We start from the raw sequence: 19,755 nt of genomic DNA on the forward strand, positions 1-19,755 counted from the left end.
CAGTTTCTCCATGCTGGACTGGAAGGCCTGGAAATCATGAAGAACCGGATCATCCTGAGTGACTAAAGGGATCAACCAATCTGCGGCACTGCCACTGAGATAAGAAAGCACAAAAGCCACCTTGGCCTGATCTGTTGGGAAGGCAGCTGGTCTACATAAGAAGTGTAGGCGGCACTGGTTAATGAACACTGCAAATCTCTTTGGGTCACCAGAAAAGCGTTCGGGCGGAGCCAAGGGCACATTACCGGGTAGATTGATTTGCACTGGATTTGAGGAAGATGCTGAAGGATAATTTCCTCCTGGAGCGGGCAAAGGTGTTTGTCCTGCTTGTGTTCGTAGCAATTGTCTAGCGAGGTCCTCTGTTCGCTCCTTGGATGTTATCAGCTCTCTTTTTAAAGCGTTTGTTTCCTGACGAGCTGCATGTACTTCTGCTCTTAGTTCCCCAAGCAACTGGGCCAATTGATCAGTATCCGAGGTTTCCATTGCGCCTGGGTAGGAGTTTTGCGGTCGGCTTCGCGTTCTGTAACGCTCACCTGATTCCCACGGAGGCGCCAGTCTTGGCAGGATGGTGTCTGTGACTCGAAAAGTGAAGTGCAGGACTCGATTGGCTTCCGGGGCTGATCCTCTTCTTACTGTGTGTCTAACTCGAAGAGAGAGATATCTGCAGGTGAAAGAATATGGGGTTAATGATCTGGGGTTGTCGGGTATCTCTCTCCCTTTCCCTTCCTCGCTTTTCCGTGGAGCCCCAAGGTCAACGTGCTCACCTTAGATAGGTGAATGCTGGACTCTCCATCTGCGTCTGGTGCAGGGTGCCGTTGCCAGTTCCTTCACTGGATGAAACGTAGGCCTCTTAACATCAGAGGATTGCTACCGTCGTTAACTGCACGAGCAGTGGGTTTCCGGACACCTTTTAAGTCCTTACAGTCTTTAGGTGCGTGGGCACGTTAATGTGGAACAGGGCTCTGTATAATGCTCTTTCTATTTGTCTTGCAGGGCGAAGATGGTGTGAAGAAAGCCGAAGTTCGAGCCAGAGTCTTGAATTGAAGCGCTTGGAAATGCGTAAGTAAAGGCCAGAGTATTTGCAGGCGCCCTATGGTGGCGGGCGCGATGGCGCGTAAGTAAAATACCTGTCTAATGTCTCTTCTTTTGTCTTTCAGGTGCAGGATTGCAGCGTTGAAGAAAACCGGAATTCCCGGAGTGCAGGCGGAGGAGCAGCGTGAAGAGATGGTAGCTGCCGATGGATCCAGGTAAGGAAAACGCTGCGCGAGAAGGTTGCCGTGCTAACCTGTTGCTTCTTGTCTTTGCAGGTGCTACTGAAGGCTGGATACCGGAATGGTAAGTGTTTATTCTTGCAGGTTCAGGATCGGAAAGAAGAAAACTGGAACAGACACAGTGAGCGTTCTGCTGCAGATGCAGAATAACGCGAAGCACGTTTCATCAATCGGGTGTGGTTTAAATAGCCTTGGAGTGATGAGGCGTCTTCCTCCACGGCCTCGCCCTAGTAAGAAAAGAGTTCCTGTTCCAGAAGAGTTCCAGTGTTGTATCCAGGGAGTGGAGCGTGCCCCACCCAGATAAGAAAGTAGTCCCGGCTCACAGAGGATTTCTATGTGGCTGGTGAGTAAGCAGCATGGTCTGCTGCAGGTAAGTCCACCCAAGCATCTTTATACAAATTATGAGCCCGGCGCTTCCAGTGCCGGGACCAGTGACTCTGATGAGCCTGGTGCCACCGGCGCCAGGACAAGGTCCAAAAGGTCCCAGTGGGGACCGACTGGTGCCTAGGATGAAGGTTAGGGGCCTGCTTCCAAGGACGTTGGGCTGGTCCTAGCTCCTTGGAAGCAGTGATCATGACAGCGCACCAACAGTGCTAGAGGTACTCGACAATTATGCGAAATACTCCGGGATCAGATTCAGCAGAAGTAAGTCCTCCGCGTTCCCCCTGGTGGGCCTACGCGGCACACCAGAAAATGATCTCCCGGCAGTAGGAATAGGGTGGTAACTGGTCAAGTTTCGGTACCTAGGGATCAACGTGAGCCACACCCCGCTACTCACGCATGAACACAACACAGAAGTCGCAACCACGAGTCTTCGACGCTCTATAAAATTCTGGTCCAAGCTCCCGCTGGCAATGGTAGGCAGAGCAGCGATAGTCAAGATGATCATACTCCCCAGATTCCTATACTTTTTCGTGAACATTTGTCACTATGTCCGACCGCCCTTCTTCAAGAAACTGGAGGCAATCATCAAGGACTTCCTGTGGAGCCCTCACAGACACAAACTGTCGCTAACCATCCTATCTCTGCCACATAAAGAGGGAGGAATAAAGCTACCAGATCTCCAGTTATACTACCTGGCTGCCCAGTTAAGCCACATAACGAAATGGCTTTCGGACGAACCTTCGGCTGAAACGGAACTACTGAGGCAATCCTCGAACAACGTGATCCCCAAGGAAACCCTATGGCACCGCACACGGCAATCCCCGGTCACCCCACAGGTAATTGACCTAGGAAGGAAGATATGGGCCAGGTCCTGTTACATCAGGCGAGTGAAACACCCGTACTCTCCGGATAACCCTATCTTGGCAGACACTTGTAGAACGGAGGCAGACCTATCCACAGCAAGGAGGTGGGAAGAAGCCGGCATATACACATGGGGTGACATGTTTGAGGAGGGGAAATTCAGGGACTTTGAATCACTAAAGGCCATTGAAGGAATACCCCCAGGCCAGTTTCTCTGGTACCACCACCTCAAGCAGACCGCCAAGAAACAATGGAACAGCTGGCCGGAGGAGCCCTCCCCAGACCCTCTACTACAAGAGATGCACAACCTCACGGATGGTTGGAGACCAGTCTCCAGGCTCTATAACAGACTATGTGATAAACCCAACCCTAAAGGCGAAGCTCTGAGGGCAAGATGGGAAGCAGACCTCGAGACCCCAATCACGGATAAAGAATGGGAAGAATGTTAATATTCCCCAAAAAAGTGTCAAGGAACGCTTGATTCGGCCAGATTCAGTTGAACGTCCTGTACAGGACATACATGACCCCACACAGGGTCGCCTCCTTCAACAAGACATCCTCCCCAGCATGCCCATGGTGTGGGAACGATAATGCAGACATGATCCACATGTTTTGGTCTTGTACTAGGGCGATGACACTATGGTCTAAAGCTAAACAGACTTGCATGGACGCCGGAATGCGGAGGTACGAATGGACTCCCGGCGAGTGCCTACTGGGGAAGTACCCCAGAGCCAGCAAATTCAAACATGCTGTTAGGTTAATGGACATTTCATGCATCCTGGCTAAGAGAACCATCGTGATGGCTTGGAAGACGCCATCGGGCCCCAGGCATGAACGCTGGCTTAAAGAGATGGAGAGATGGACGGCAGCCGAAACCAGAGCCTGGCAAGAAGGAACCACATCATGCGGCGAAACAGAGAGCAGCACCTTGGACTCTTGGAAGGCCCTCCTGAGAGACATACGCTTCAGCGCTGACTACAAACCCCCTGATATCCCATAGCATCACACCGACACTAACTCCCTGCACCTGGCCTGAACCGACGGACCCTGTATGCGACCTCCCCTGCTTCCTGAAGCACTAGAACATTGGCCTCGACCCATCCATCCACCGAAAAGTTCGCTACTACAAGAAGACTGTTGTTGTTTTTGTTGTTCCTTCCCTCTTCTTCTGTTCTCCCCTCCTCACTATTTCCTCCTTTGTTTGCATTACTGTTTAATTTTCATGTTTGTATTGCACGTATTTTCTCACCAGAAACCAATAAAATACGTTTTTAAAAAAAAATAGTTTGCTTGGACACACCAAGGCCCAATTTGTGTCCAGTATACCCGACAAACGACTGATCTGTTTGTCTAAATATTTCCAGCCTAGATATGTAGAAACTGATAGCCCTCTTAGGGTCTAGTCTGTGAAATCTTTCCTCCTCCTTACTAGCGTGCGGAGGAGGATAGAAAGATGGTAAAATGATTTTTTGTGACAGATGGAAATCCGAAACTATTTTAGGTAGGAAAAAAGGCTTGACCTTTAAAACAACTTTGTCTTTATGGAAAACTGTGTGAGGAGGCTTGCAAGATAGCGCCTGAAACTCACTCACCCTGCGGGCTAAAGTTAGAGCCACTAGTAAAACAGTTTTTAAAGTTTGGAGACTTAAAGTACAAGAATGTAAAGGCTCAAAAGGGGCACACATAAGAAACTTAAAACTAAACTTAAATCCCAAATGGGAACTTGGAAAGGTGAAGGAGGGAACACATTTGTTAACCCTTTAAGAAATTGGATAACTAAAGGCATTTTGAAATAAGAAACTTCTTCTGAGGAGCGCTTGAAGATGGATAGCGCTGCCAAATATCCTTTAATAGTTCCAACTTGGAGCCCCGAGTTGGCTAAGTGTAATAGAAAGGAAAGCACCATGGGAGTGGTACATTGAATAGGATCCACATTTATATCCCTGCACTTTACTTTAGTTACAGAATTTCTTCCAACGACATCGGTATAAGGTTTTTGTTGCTGGCCTCCTGGCCGAAAGCAAAATCTCCATAACGTCATCCGGGAGGTCCCAATACTTATATCTCAACCTCTCAGAAGCCAAGCATGAAGGTTGAGTGTCTTGACCTCTGGATGGAGAACCCGACCTTCCTCTTGCGAGATAAGATCCTCTCTTTGTGGAAGACGTATTGGAGGGCAGATGGACATGTCCAGGAGGTCTGGGTACCACGTCCTGGCCCAATCCAGGGCAATTAGGATCATGGTTTTCCTGAACTTTCTCAACCTCCTGATTACGTGAGGAATCACGGGGACTGGAGGAAACGCGTAAAGGAGTGGAAATATCCAGTCCACTAACAACGCGTCCCCTAGAGCTCCTCTGGGGGGAAATTACCTTCAGCAATACAGTTCCCACTTCCGGTTGGCACTGGTCGCAAACAGATCTACTTAAGGGGTTCCCCAAAGGGCGGAGATCTCTTGAAGGACTTCCTGAGCTAGCTCTCACTTGTGGGAGACTGTGCTCTGCCTGCTCAGAGTGTCCGCCGCTGTGTTGAGCTCTCCACCTAGGTGAACTGCCGATAGAGCGATTCCTTCTTGCATTGCCCAGAACCAGAGCTGCATTGCCTCTCTGCACAGCAGGAGTGATCCTACGCCTCCTCTTTTATTTTAGGTAGTACATGGCCACTGTGTTGTCCGTCATTATCAAGACATTCTTTCCCTGTACAGAGGGCAGGAAAGCCTTCAGCGCTAGTCTGATTGCTCCCAGCTCCAAAAGGTCGATGTGTAGTTTGGACTCCGATGGAGACCAACGACTGCTGATTGTCAGATCGTTGATGTGGGCTCCCCACCCCGTGGGTGAGGCGTCCGTCATTACCGTTATCTCTGCCCATGGTTGCCAAAAAGGTTCCCCCTTGAGGATATTCTTCTTGCAAGCCCACCATAGGAGATCTTGAGCCACTTTGGTCGGGACTTGTAGAAGGTCTGACATCTCCCCTGAGAACTGGGACCATTGAGTCCTGAGGGCCCACTGAAGTGATCTCATCCACAATCTGGCCTCTGGCACCAGAAAAATGCAGGATGCCATGAGGCCTAGCAACGTTAGGAAGTCAAAAGCTGGTAGATGTTGGGCATTCTGAAATGTTGTTACCATCTGCAGAATGTGGTCAGCTCTTTCCTTGGGAGGCGAGGCTTTCCCTGAGGTGGTGTCCAGGACCGCTCCGATGTATTGGAGTCCTTGGCTCGGAATCATTTGTGACTTCTTGTAATTGAGGGAGAAGCCCAATTTGTGTAGGAAGTGACAGGTCATGGCCAGATGTCCTTGGGTCAGTTCGGGTGAACTTGCCCTGATTAGCCAGTCGTCCAGATAAGAGTAGATGTGAATCCCCTCTCTCCTGAGACTCGCTGCCACTACCGCCATTAGTTTGGTGAAGACCCTCGGGACGGAGGTCAGCCCAAATGGCAGAACTCGAAACTGATAGTGAGATCCGCCAATTGCGAACCTCAGGTACTTTCTGTGTTTTGGATGGATTTGCAAATGAAAGTAAGCATCCTGAAGGTCCAATGAAACCAGCCAGTCCTGAAGCTGAAAAGCCTGAAGGATCTGAGAAAGGGTTACCATCTTGAACTTGTCCTTCCTGAGGAATGTGTTCAAATTTCTCAAGTCCAAGATGGGTCTCAATCCTCCGTCCTTTTTGGGAATGAGAAAATACGGGGAGTACCAACCCTTGTTCCTCTCCGCTACAGGTACATGTTGAATTGCACCTTTCCCTAGCAGGGTTAAAATCTCCTGCACAAGGAGCGGATCTGGAATTTTTACAGAGTTGGCTCCCAGTGGATGATCTTGAGGCCTTTGATGAAAAGGAAGACAGTAACCATGCGTCACAATTTCTAGTGCCCAGGCATCTGACGTAATGCCCCACCATACATCCACATACAGAGAGATTCTGCCTCCCACCAGGGTCTTGTGGGTTAAGGCCTCAAAGTGGCTTTGTAGCGGCTGCAGTAGTGGCTGAGGAGGTAGTAGCCGCTGCTGTGGCTGTTCTAGCACCTCTCCCTTTTCCACCATGAAAGGGTTTTCTTTGTTGTCCCCTCTGACTGGCCTGCCCTCTCCCTTTTCCAAAAGGGGAATAGAAGCGAAAAGGGCGACTCTTCCAGGAAGATGACCCTGCGTAAGAGTGCTGTTGGGGTTGCCTTATAGCGGCGCTGAGTGACTTTGCCGCCGCTTTCGAGGTCTGCAGCTTCTCCAAGCTCTCGTCTGCCTTGCTGCCAAACAACCTCAAACCGTCAAAGGGCATATTAAGTAACCTGGATTATACATCCGATGCGAATCCAGATTTTCTTAGCCATGCGAATCTACGCAAGACTGCGCTAGATGCCATGGATCTGCTTATGCTCTCTGCAGTATCCAGTCCTGAATTGAGGCACTCCTCCATAGCCTCCTTCCCATCCTTTACTATCGCCAGGAAACTATCCTTCTCCTCGCCCTCTGGGATGTGATCAGCCGCTGCATCTAAACAGCTCCACAGGGTATAAGTGAACCTAGCTAATGTACAAGTCACATTAGTAGACTTAAGAGCCATACTACCTGAAGTAAAAGCCTTCCTCGCCCAGGCATCAATCTTTTTATCGTCCCTGTCAGGGGGCATAGAGGGATAAACCGACTGTCTATTTGCAGTCGCAGCCTGAATTACCAAACCTTCGGGTGAAGGGTGCTTCCATAAATATTCTGTATCCGAGGAAGCGGGTTTATACTTTCCTACACATTTCTTATTCACAGCTGGTATAGATTCAGGTGTTTCCCATTTTGTCATATCTCTCTTTTGGAGATCTTTGTGGAAGGGAAGGACTGGGTCTTTCTGAGGTCCTTTATCAATAATGTCTGTTAAGTCGTCCTGGTCATATCTTGGGGACAGTGATTTCCACCCCATAAAATCTATCACCCTTCCCATGAGGTTCCTATACCCCAGTTCAGCATGGTCTGTGGGGTCAGGTCTTTCACAATCTACCTCAGGCGAGGTGTCTAGGCCGCTGGCAGATTGTAGAAAGTCATAAAGATCTGACATTTTTGAATTTGGATCTATCAGTTCCTCAGGGACTTCTCTTGCCCCAAATCGAACACCAGCTGATGTAATATCATCAGAGGTTGTTCCTCAAAAATAGCAGACAGACTTGAAAAAGTCTTGCCTGGGCTGAAGGTGGAAACATTTTTCTGGCATAGGTGGGACAGACCCAGCTTTAGCCATAGTTGTCATTTTGGGAACCGGTATGAGAGATATCCCCGACGAAGGCGTTGATGGCGTCGATGGAATCGACAACAGCTTCAATGTACTCGAAGGAAACCCCGAAGGCATCGAGGATGGCTTCGGTGTCGAGCAAGGCTTTGACGCCAAGGCCGAAGGTATCGACGCCATTTTGGGCTTCGACGGACGCGTCAAGTCGATAGTTGACTTTGACGATGAAGATGCCATTTTGTCTTCAGGCAACCTCGATTTATGCACCAAAGGTTTTTGTATAGTCTCATGAGGCGCTGGAGATTCATCGTCCAAGGACGCCCTCGACTTTTTGTCGGATTTAGTGTGAGATGTTTTGGATTTCCCTCTGTCACCTTTTGAGTGGACAGGGGCATGCTCTTCGCGTAGCTTTTTTGAGGGAGTCGGGCCGCCTTCTCAAATTATTTTAGCATTGAAGCCCTAAAAGCCTCCCATTTCTTTGGGGAATCATGCTTCGAAGAACAAGAAATTAACCTTCTGTCAGGCGAGGAAGAAGAGGACGAAGATCTATGATGTTGCTTTTTTGATCTTTTGGATGACGAGTTAGAAGACTTCCTCGAGCGACTTTTCAACCTCGATTCATGACGAGATTTAGGTCTTGATTCTCTCGAGTCTTTTAGTTTTTTAGCAGACTAAAAAGACTCTTCCCCCACCGCTAGCTTACCTTGGCGTTCCTTAAGAGCCTTGTGCGACATCGCCTGACACGACTCGCACTCGTCGACTCAGTGGTGAGGGCTAAGGCACTAAAGACAGTTATGGTGAGGATCCGTAATGGACATTTTTCTTCTGCATTTGAAACACTTCTTAAAACCCGTTTTGGGTGTAGACGGGGTTGAAGAAGAAGACATTTTGCGAAGTACAAAAACTGAAGCGCCGTTTAGATACACGAAGCAGAAGCTCGGAAAAACGGAAATGAACCAACGGGCGCGGCTCAAGCCCTTTATACGACGGATGACGTCGACGCTCGATGGTGGCCTTCGAGGGACCAAGCTACGAGGCCTCGAGCACAGCGCCCTCTGGTGAAAAAATTTCCGCAAGAAGCAGCAAGCTGGCGAATATATCTAAGATGAGGAATACGTGGGAGGACACAATCCATTCGAAGTTCATATTATCGAGAGTTGGATCTTCCCACATATCTAATGCAAACATAATATTCCCTTTTACTTTTACCACTTTGTGAAAATGCACGGAAAATGAAGGAGCAGGATTCTGCATCCATTTCTTTTCCGGAGTCAACAACAACTTCGAGAGCCCATCAGGTAATTTTATTTCACTTTTCAATTACGAGAATGTATTATGCTTGGAATTTAAAATAATAGAAAATTGTTTATGTATCCTGTCTGTTGTTTACACTATGGGTCATTTATGGGTTTCTCTTGATTTGTACCATTTTCTGCAGTCTATTGTCTCTGTTCCATTTTGCTGTTTTCATCCATACTAAAACAAGTACTCCGTTACAGGGGGATACTGGTACTTCGACTACAATTACATCATCCTTTGGAGCTGGTCCAGAGTATAAGGTATGCGTACTGACAGTTCCCTTGAATGAAAGAAAGCAAATCCTACAAAGGATACTATTAGACAGTGACATTAATATAAACGCGCAGTGTTTCAAACTTTTATCATTTCAGTTCTAACGTTACAATTTCTACCCTAACGCAGAATACATTGCAAAATGTTTGATGGCAACATTACAATCTGTATGTTTTGCACGGCGATCTCTGATCGAGTACACTTGCCATCAATCAGGTGAAATTCAAAATGTATATTTTGGCTAATTGACGTACACTGTTTACGAGGGATGTATGTAAGTGATGTGTACGATGAAAGATTTTGATTTCTAATACGTTTGACTTTTGTTTTTTTAATGAATATTCTATTCAAGGAATGTATACAAGTTTGGGAATTTGAAGATGAGGCACATGGATCAAAGGTGGTGGACCAGCTTGCTGCTGCGGTCATTACAGAGAAGATCACGGTTTCACAGAAAATCAAGAAAACAAGGGTAACTAACAACCTATTTTGTTTACTTGAAGTGTTTTGGGCTGGTGTTTTCTTCATAACATGTTTTTTTTTAGCTAAAGTGCCATCTACTGTTTGTGTGATTTACATTGAACATGTTTTTAAAACCCATCTCCTAGAGGCCCAGAAGGAAAAGACCTCCCCTCACCTGCCATCTGTCCCTCCCCCCTTACTGTGCCTGCAACACCCTGACGCCCACTACAACTGTGATCGCTCTGCTGTGTGACCACCAGCAATTACTCCTTTCCCCTTCCTGTCATGCCTCCTATCTGTCTTTCCTGTCGTCTGCTTCCCTCCTTCTCCTCTACCATCCCCTCATTCTAATGTGCACTCCCTCCTCTCACCCCCCCGCCCGCCCCCTCCTCCCCGCACAACCCTTTCTCACCCTAATCTTATCCACCTCCCCACGTCAACCCCTCCAGCATCATCAACATTGCCCTCTGGAACGCCCGATCCATCTGCAATAAAGCCACTTCAACCCTTGACCTGTTCTTCAGACTCAATCTTCATTTCCTCTGCATCACCGAAACCTGGATCTCCCCCCTTCAATTCCACTGTCCCTGCTTCTCTCTCCACCTCCTCTTCCTCCTTCTCTCATGTTTCATGCACCTCTGGTCGCAGAGGCGGCGTTGGCCTCATTTCCCACCCTAAATGTCTTTCCTCACCGCCTACCCTCTCCCTCCCCACCTTCTCTTCCTTTGAATTTCCCTTCAAATCCTTCACTTATCCTCACGCAATCTCCTTCTTAATTATTTACAGACCTCCCGGCCCCCTCTCCTCCTTCTACGCAGATCTGGACCATCATCTCTCTCTCATCTCTCCCTCCCCTACTCCTCTCTCAGCCTCTGCGATTTTAACCTCCCGGTCTCATCCACTTCTCATTCTTCCCCTCTTCTATCATTACTTGTCTCCTACCTCCTCTCTCCCCTTCCTACCCCCTACCGCCTCCTCTGGCTCCACGCTCGATCTCATCTTTCTATCTTCCTACTCTTCCTCCCCCGTATTGTCTCTCCTCAACTTTCTCTCTGACAATGCCTTGCTCTCCTTCTCCCTCACTCCTCCCCCATCCTCCTCTTCCTCCTCCCCTTCTCCTTCACCCTCTACCTTCTTCTCTCGCTGTGACCTCTGCAACTTCAACCCTTCTCTCTTCCTCGACCCCTGTTCTTCCTCCCTTCCCCCACTCCCTGACTTTGCTTCCCTCTCAGCTGATGGCGCCCTCTCCTCAATGTCCTCCTCTATAACCTCCAGTCTTGACCAACACTATCCTCTCACCTCCTTCTCCCCCTCTCACAAACCTTCCCAACCCTGGCTCTCTTCTCACCTTCTGTCCATGCGCCGCCTCCTCTGTCGCCTCAAACGATGATGGCTCAAATCCCCTTCTATGTCTAATCAATCCTCCTATTTCTCTTATCACTCTCTCTACGACTCTTGCCTCTCCTCTGCCAAGAGCTCCTACTATTCAACCCTCTTCCACTCACAAGCCTCTCATCCCGTCTTATCTTCCAGACCCTTTCTCACCTTCTTTCCCCTCCTACTCCCGACCCTTCCACAAACTCTCCCCTCTCTCCCTCTGACTTCGCTAACTTCTTCTCATCCAAAATCTTTTCTCTTCATCAGAACATCCTCTCCTCTCCTTCCTTCTCTCCTCCTTCCCCCTCCCCCTCTCCCAGCTCTGCTAACTTGTCCACCTTCTCTCATATCACCCCAGCATGCGTCTCCAATCTCCTATCCAAAACTCACCCCACTGCTGCCCCCTCTGATCCCATCCCCACTTCCCTCATCCCCAAAATGTACCCTCTCCTTATCCACTACCTAACCACCTTCTTCAACATCTGTCTCTCCTGCGCCACCTTTCCTTCAGCTTTCAAACACGCTAACATAATCCCTATCCTGAAGAAACCTTCTGCTAGCCCTCTTCTCGCCTCCAACTTCAGACCAATCTCCCTTCTCCCCTTCAACTCAAAGCTCCTCGAGCGCCTAGCCTACTCTCAACTTTATGCCTTTGTCTCATCAAATGTCCTCCTCACAATTTGGTTTCCGCCCTAAACACTCCACTGAGACTGCCCTCACCTATGTCCTCAACTCTCTCCTCACTGCACGCTATGCTAAGCAATCTTCAATCCTCATCCTCCTTGACCTCTCTGCAGCTTTTGGCACCGTAGATCGCCCCTTACTTCTTAACACTGTCCTCCTTTGGCTTCAAAGGCTCTGTCCTCTCCTGGCTCTCCTCTTACCTCTCCAATCGATCCTACACTGTCTCCTGGGGCGGCCGCACCTCCTCCAACCTCCCCCTGAACTATGGTGTCCCCCAGGGATCCGTACTCGGACCCTTTCTTTTCTCTCTCTATACCTCCCTTCTCGCCCCAGTCATCTCTTCTTTCGGCATCTCCCACCACTTCTATGCGGACAACACCCAACTCTTTCTTTCCTTCTCTTCCTTCACATCTGACCTCCATCATACTCCATTTTCCTGCCTCAAAGCCATAAACAAACTGGATATCAGCCCACTTTCTTTCCTTCAATACTGACAAGTTCGAGGTACTTTTCTTCCCTCCTAACACTCTCTTTCCCCCTCACCCCTCCGTTCATCCACTTTCCACCATCCAACCTCCCCATATCCACCCATGCCCGCAATCTCGGCCTCCACCTTGACTCCTCTCACTCCTTCTCCAACCACATCTCTCTAACCTCTCGTGCCTATCGGCACCACCTCTTCAATATCTGCAAGATCTGCTCCTCTCTCACATTCCATGCTTCCAAACTCCTAATCTCCTCTCTTATTTTCTCCCGCCTCTTCTACTGCTCCTCTCTCCATTTCAGACTCCCTATCTCTCACCTAATTCCCCTAAGATCCATCTGCCACTCCTCTATTCGCACCCTATGTCTTCTCGGCCCTCAAGACTCTATCTCTTCCTCTCTCTCTCTCAACTTGGCTGGCTTCCCTTCCTCTCAACTGAAATTCCAATTCCTCTGTCTCGTCTACAAATCTCTCCATGACCTGGCCCCCCCTACCTTTCATCCCTCCTCTCATTTTACTCTCCCTCACGCCCTCTCTGGTCTGCTGACCTCTACCTTCTAACTGTACCCCCAGCCCCATGTGCCTCCTCACGCTTCCCCTCCTTCCAACTCTTGGCCCCCTTACACTGGAACTCCCTACCTCTCTCCATCCGCTCCACCCCCACCTACTCATCCTTCCGCTCCTCCCTGAAAGCCCTTTTGCTTCACTCCCCCATGACCCCCATTCCCTTCCGCTCTAGCCTCTAACCCTGCCCCCCTTCCCTCCCTCCTTCCCCCTATGATCTGAAAGCCCTTTTGCTTCACTCCCCCTTGATCCCCCTTTCCTTCCCTTCCCTCTCCCCTCTAACCCTGCCCCCTTCCTCTCCCTTCTTCCCCCTTCCCACCCTATGACCTCCACTGATCACTGAAACCACGTAGGGCACTGTTGGGCACTTGATAACTCTCCCTTCCTCCCACTCCCCTGACCTCAATACAGACTTGGTTACCCCCATTATCTACCCCCTCTCCCCTCCCCTTCCCCCACTCGCCCTCTCCTTTTTGTGAATTGTTCTACAGATTGTGCTAATGACTTGTTTCATGTTGTAAATATGCTTCACTCACTATTGTACCTGTTATATTATAAAGCGCTTTGGCTTAAAGCGCTATATAAACTCAATAAACATAAAAGAAGTATAAAGACACAGACAACAAATGAAACCAAAGATGCAGCTTGCCAAACAGATTTCACCATGGAGCAACTACTATTTGAGGCGCAGCGTGGTCCAGTAAATAAGCAGACTCGAGATGCTTGTGGGATATTTTTACCCACCCCGATGCACCCCACTGCACCCCTGTACAAATGGGGAAAGAAACAGCCAAAAATGGATGCGCTAACCCCTGTGTGCGCAAAAATCTGCAAAACAGCGCATGGGTCACACTCACCAAAGGCTGCACAACCCGGCCACACAGTCAAAGTAGGGGTGACAACAGAATTCTTGCTGCAGGAGAATGCCAGTGGGTGCTGTTACAATTAACATGAAGCAGGGCCACAGAATTGGGCTAAAAGCCGAAAATGCCTTTTAAAATGCAGCTTTTGCAACCTTCACATTGCTGTTTTGGTGCTAGGTCCATTCATTTTTCAGTGAAATCATTTAGAGTAAAAGAATTACAGATCCTCCAGTGTGACCAGAGAAACCGGGCCTCATTGACTAAAGAGCTGCTAAGAAATGTATCTCATGAAAAAGGCGGCCCGGCAACATTTCCATCAGTTCCACTGGAAAAATGCAGCTAAAAATGGCAAAACATATAACACTTTTAGCTGTGCATAGGAAACTCTGATGTAAAGGATTCCGTTTAAATGTGCTTTTTCCATGAAGAAAGTGCCAAATTGCCTGCTTTAAAAGTATGTTTTTGTGAAAGCCCCAATTCTTTAAATGTCCAAATCCCTTATAAACTGTGTTCATTTTTATATGTTTTAAATGAAAGACCTTAAAGTGAATCTCAAAGTCAAAAACCCAGTTTGGAGTTAACTGTTTAATTCTGAGTTGACAGTGCCCAGCCTGGGAAAGATGACACTTCAGGTTGACACCTTGCTGCTACAGGAAGGCTTAATGGAGGTTCTCGCATATTGACAACAATGAACTGATTAGACATTCGTCTGGGGCCCACCCAAGGACAATGGCAGTTTGCCTACTGATCCCTCTAGGGGAGGGGCCAGGAGCTTCCCTCTCAAGGAAGAGGACACCCCACCCTGATCAAAGGAATTTGACAGCTGTTGCCAGTTGAATTAAAGTTAAAAAAAAACTGCCAAGAACTTTTGGTGTTTAAATGCCTATTTGTGATTAAGTTTTGAAACTCTTTAACTTTGCAACATGAAGGACAAATATAAAAATTGGTAGTTGTAAATCTAATTTTATGCCCTTTCTGTGAAGATGTGAGTGAACCCTGAACTACATAAGGAACCAAAGTTACATAAAAAGAGTAATTGTGGCAAAACTATTGATGCTGCAAATATAATATTGTATACCCGTGTCCTAGGGGTAATTGCCTAGATATGTACTGAATTAGGAATGGTTAGGCCAAACAGTTATGATTAAAATTTACAAAATTCGACAGAACCACAAAGACAGCTCTTATTGAGATGGGAGTTAGATGTAAGGATAACCCACAAAATATGTAATATATGTGTCCGGTTTTATTGGCAACATGATAGAAATGTGCAATTGTGGGAAAGTTAAATTGTGGTTCAAATCAATGTGGGAGTTCCCAAATCACATCATAAAATATGACAGCTCTTTCTGACTTCCAACCAGAAAGAGGCCAGTGCCTTTGACCTATCACAGCCAAGGGGTGTGGTTTGAAATTCTGCCCCTACCATAAACTTCATGATGTCACTTGGCAGGATAAATATAGGAACTTCACCACACACAGACACACACTGATTCCTGACTACATCCTGATTTCTGCGCAGCGCTTTATTCCTGACTTCTTCATCCTGTCCAGAACTTTTCATCTTGTCCTGATTCCAGAATACTTTGCAAAACCAAGGCCCAGCAATTGCTGAACTCTTTTCAGGTAGGCCCAAATCCAACCATCCCAAACTTAAGGGAAATTAATTCTGATCCAGTCTGGCTTGCTACCATGAAGGCATGCCTGCTGAAACTCACAATCTCGCTAATCTACCATGTCCAGTGACCAGAAGGGCCGATCCAATCCAAATCCAGTCTGAAGTGCCAGGCCAATTGACCAGAAGCGCCCAGCTGACCATCCTGCCTGTAGACCCGTGATGACCAGAATTGGCCGGTCCAATCTGAATTTACAGTGGACTGGAAGTATAAACAGGAATCATAGTAACCCATAGTATATGTGCCTTGTCCTATCCCAATCTCTCCTCTCTTTAACTTAAGAACCTCTAATATTGTCAGAACTATTCTTGCAACCCTGTTTGTAATTCATAGTGTTAGCGCTGATTCTTTCATTTGTTTTCCTTGACCTTAAGCCATTAGTAATTTGTATTAAATAAAGTAATTCCCATAACAGAAAAACAGAGTATCGCCAAGTGAAGAGTTACAAGCGGCCGTGTGTAACTGTGGAGATTCTCGGGCAGCATTCTTCATTTACTTAGTCATTAATATAGTTTAAATAAAACCAATCTGTCATTTTTAAAACCGAATTTCAGTTTTTCTCTGTTCTATTTTTTCAAAAACGCCTCTTATTAAAACTGGCATAACTTCTTCAATTTTATAGATAGAAACTTAATTTCAACTCTCACAGAAACCTAAGACCTGTAGCTACATCCACAACTCAATACCACATTGCGAAACAGTATATTTGACCCGTTTATATTACAAATCACACGGCGGAAATTAGGCAATGTACAAAGAAGTCTGTGGTTTTTTCCTTGTAAGAGCTAGGGACAAATGGTTGCTGTGCTAAATTCCCCAATTTCGTGGCTTTCAACAGCAGGTTGATTGGAAACGAAAAAACATTATTTTGATGTTATTATCAACCGTTTTGTGAGAGGTAGTTGATGTTGGCCATTTTTGCCAGTTGGACATGCGTGGAAGGAATGGAAGAAAAGGGTAAGAAAGCCGAATTGGAGGACAGAAAGGCATACATTTCTGAAAAGTAGACAAAATTAAAAGTTTAGGAAGGGGTCATTTGCGCAGGTCAAGCAACAACTAGGTAGGGGAAGATGCCATAGTTTGGGGAAAAAGTGGGAAAATGACCGAAAAAAAAGGTATGTGGTGGACATGGTTGGCTTGGTAAGGCAATGGCTTCTATGAATTTTGAGAAATATAATGCTCCGCTACATTCCCACCTCTCTTGCAGTTGGGAAATCACACATTTTTTGTAGTGTTTCACAAAACAAGAAATACCACAACCCAAACACTGAGCCGTGGTACACAGCAGTTTTATGCTTATGGCCTGAACAGACGTACTTAGCATGTGTAAATCAGGAAAACCAATGTGGTGAGGAATGGCAAGCATACATTTTTTTAAAGAGCATAGGCAGACCTTTTCAAGGGTAGGTGACTTGTGCAGGTTACAAAAGTGTATGGTGCCTAAAGTAGCGACTAAATGTAGGGCACATTTGGGAAATGAAAGGGTTGTGTGACAAAGGGCACCAGCAAATGGGTCGAAACGTTATGAAAACCACACAAACACAACAAATGTCATACCTTCCCACGTTGCCACAGGTGTCCCAATTAAAACGGTACCTCACATGTGTGGGTGGAGCTACCTGGGGGCCAAGGGGGAAAGCCAAAAATGCGGCCAACCCCAGGTCTTTTTGAACAGCAGAATTTGTGGAATTCTGTTCAATCGCACACCACACGGATATGGGACTAGGGTGTCCAAGCCACCAAGGAAAACAGGGAACCCGATGCATTTCCGAAAAGAGGACACCCGTGGGAATCCATAGAGGTCTGACTTGCGCAAATCGGACAGAATGTATTACCCAGAAACCCTGGCAAAGTCCGAAATGTGGCAAAAAAAAACCAATTCCCGTACATATCACTCAGCTCACCCACAGAAACACGTTGCCAACAACACACAACAAAGGGGAAAGCCTAAAACACGGCTAACCCCAAGTCTTTTCCGACAGCTGAATTTCAGGATTTTTTCTGAAGCGCACACCATACAGATATGGGCCTAGGGTGTCCAAGCCACCAAAGAAAACAGGGAACCCCATGCATTTCCGAAAAAAGGACACCTGTGGGAATCCGCAGAGGTCTGTGTTAGGGAGAATTCTCATAAATGGCTAATTTCCCTTACCTACTGAGTCCCTCAGCAGCTTTTCTGGATTTCTAGGGTTTATTTTTTCCACCTGGTAAGAGTGTGAGCCTTTTTCCCACTCTAACATGTATTTTGCTATGTGTATTTCTACCTTTTTTTTATTTTTATTTTTTTATTTATTTATACATTTTCAAGAAAACAAATTAATCCAACAGTAACAATGCAAGGGGAAGGAGCACATATGTCAATTCATCAAATTTTCAGTCCAGAATGCCTTCCCTCGAGTCCATCTCTATTCAGCAAAGCGTAACATTGTATTATCAGTTCATCAATTCAACTTTAACTAAGTCGAGAACAATTCATTTGTCAACAATCAATTGGAGAACAGTGCAATCATGAACAAACAAACAGCGGGGAAAAAAAAAACATTTATAAATCGGAGCCTGTGCAATTCATAACCATATCAGTTCTGTGCAAAGTACGCAGTTTCAAGTCTGTCAGGAGTTCATAAAGTGCCTCATCAGATCTGGCCTAAAGTACATCTGCTCCCTATCCTCCACATAGTCCAAGAAAGGGGTCCAGATCCGTCTGAACCTCAATAGCTTCCCTTCTAGTATGGCTGTGAGCTTTTCAAGGCCCATCAATTCCCACACCTTCATCCACCAATATGCCACCTGTGGTCCCTCCACCGCCTTCCAAAATCGCGCCCTGGTGATTTGTGCCGCCATAAGTAGCTGCTCAATTAGGGCTGCACTGGACCCCGTCATCGGGAAGGACCCATTCTCGGCACATCCCCCAGGATTAGTACACGTAGGTCCATAGGAAGCAGCGTGCCCGTAACGTCCTTGATCTTGGAACGGACCTCTAACCAGTAATGCTGGATGACCGCACAATGCCACCACATATGCCCTAAGTCACCCTTTTCTCCACACCCATGCCAGCATGTATCCGGATACCCAGGGTTCATGGCATGCAATCTAGTCGGCGGGAAGTGCCAACGGAAGCATATCTTAATTGCGTTCTCTTTTACCAATGTACATCTGGAGCTCTTGTGGGCCCTATGCCATATGCGCAGCCATGCTTCCTCTGGAATTTCAACCCCCAGCTCTCTTTCCCACGATAACATGTAGGGGAGCTTTTCACCCTCAGAGACATTTTCTAGAAGGCCATAACAAGCCGCCAACCTATGAGAGCTCTGTCCCTCAGGAATTCTCAGTTCTATACCAAATGGCACTCTGCTGACAGCTTGGCGAGTTTCCCTGTTAGTCAGCCAGTGGCGTAATTGTATGTACCTAAACTGTTCCCCCTCCGACAGCCCGAACTTCTCCTTACACTCTTGGAATGTCAGTGGTTCCTGGTCTACGTATAAGTCCCTAAGCCTCAGTGGTCCTTTTGATTCCCACCCTTGGAATGAATTGGGAGCCAATCCCGGTGTAAATGCCGGATTTTGTGCCACAGGTGACAGTGGACCAGACCCAAAGCTATCCCTCTTTGCACTCTCGCCTTATCCCAGCTTTGGAGCGTAGCAAGCATTGTCGGCAGAGGTCCCCCCTGATAGTTCCGCGCCTCTTTGGGCAGGAAAAGGAAATATTCTAACAGCAATGGAGAGGCTTCCTGCTCTATTTCCTGCCATTTAGGAGTTTCACTGGGACTCCCCCAGGCCAACATAGGGGCCACCTGTGCCGCTCTATAGTAGCGCTGAACCGAAGGCAGACCTATACCCCCCTGTGTCGCCTTTCTCGTCAAAAGTTTATAGGGTATTCTAGGTCTCTTATTTCCCCACACAAAGCGCCCTATCTCCTTCTCCATATCTATAAAATCCCTCTCGGGAATCCGTATCGGCAACGAGTAGAAGGCATATAGGAGCTTCGGGATAAGCGACATCTTTACCGCACTCCCGCTGCCTAACCAAGACATTTCCTGCGAATCCCATTGACGAAGCCATTCTTTAGCTTCTCTGAATAGTGCCGGTATATTCGCTTTAAATAGGCCTGCATAGGTCAGGGTCAATTTAATCCCTAGGTTGGGAATGTTTGTAGAAGACCAGGGAATGGGAAAGGCCGCCTGCATCTCCGCCAGATTCTCCGGGAGCTCAGTCAATGCCATACCCACAGATTTATTTGCATTCACTCCAAACCCTGAAATTTTTTCAAAATTGGACAATAGGCGCATCAGGGGCGGGATGGACTTAGTTGCGTCTTTTAAGAAGCAAAGCAGGTCATCAGCGTATAACGCT

General features: G+C 47.3%; 1 protein-coding gene across 3 annotated transcripts in view; it reads right to left on the minus strand.

Moving 5' to 3' along the window:
- Positions 1–19,755, minus strand: part of LOC138569113 (cyclin-dependent kinase-like 4) — a 1,540,933-nt gene that overhangs the window by 1,204,585 nt on the left and 316,593 nt on the right. The window lies entirely within an intron of this gene.

Source organism: Ambystoma mexicanum, chromosome 2q, assembly GCF_040938575.1.
Source record: "Ambystoma mexicanum isolate Mex_15411 chromosome 2q, UKY_AmexF1_1, whole genome shotgun sequence".
Classification (NCBI taxonomy): domain Eukaryota; kingdom Metazoa; phylum Chordata; class Amphibia; order Caudata; family Ambystomatidae; genus Ambystoma; species Ambystoma mexicanum.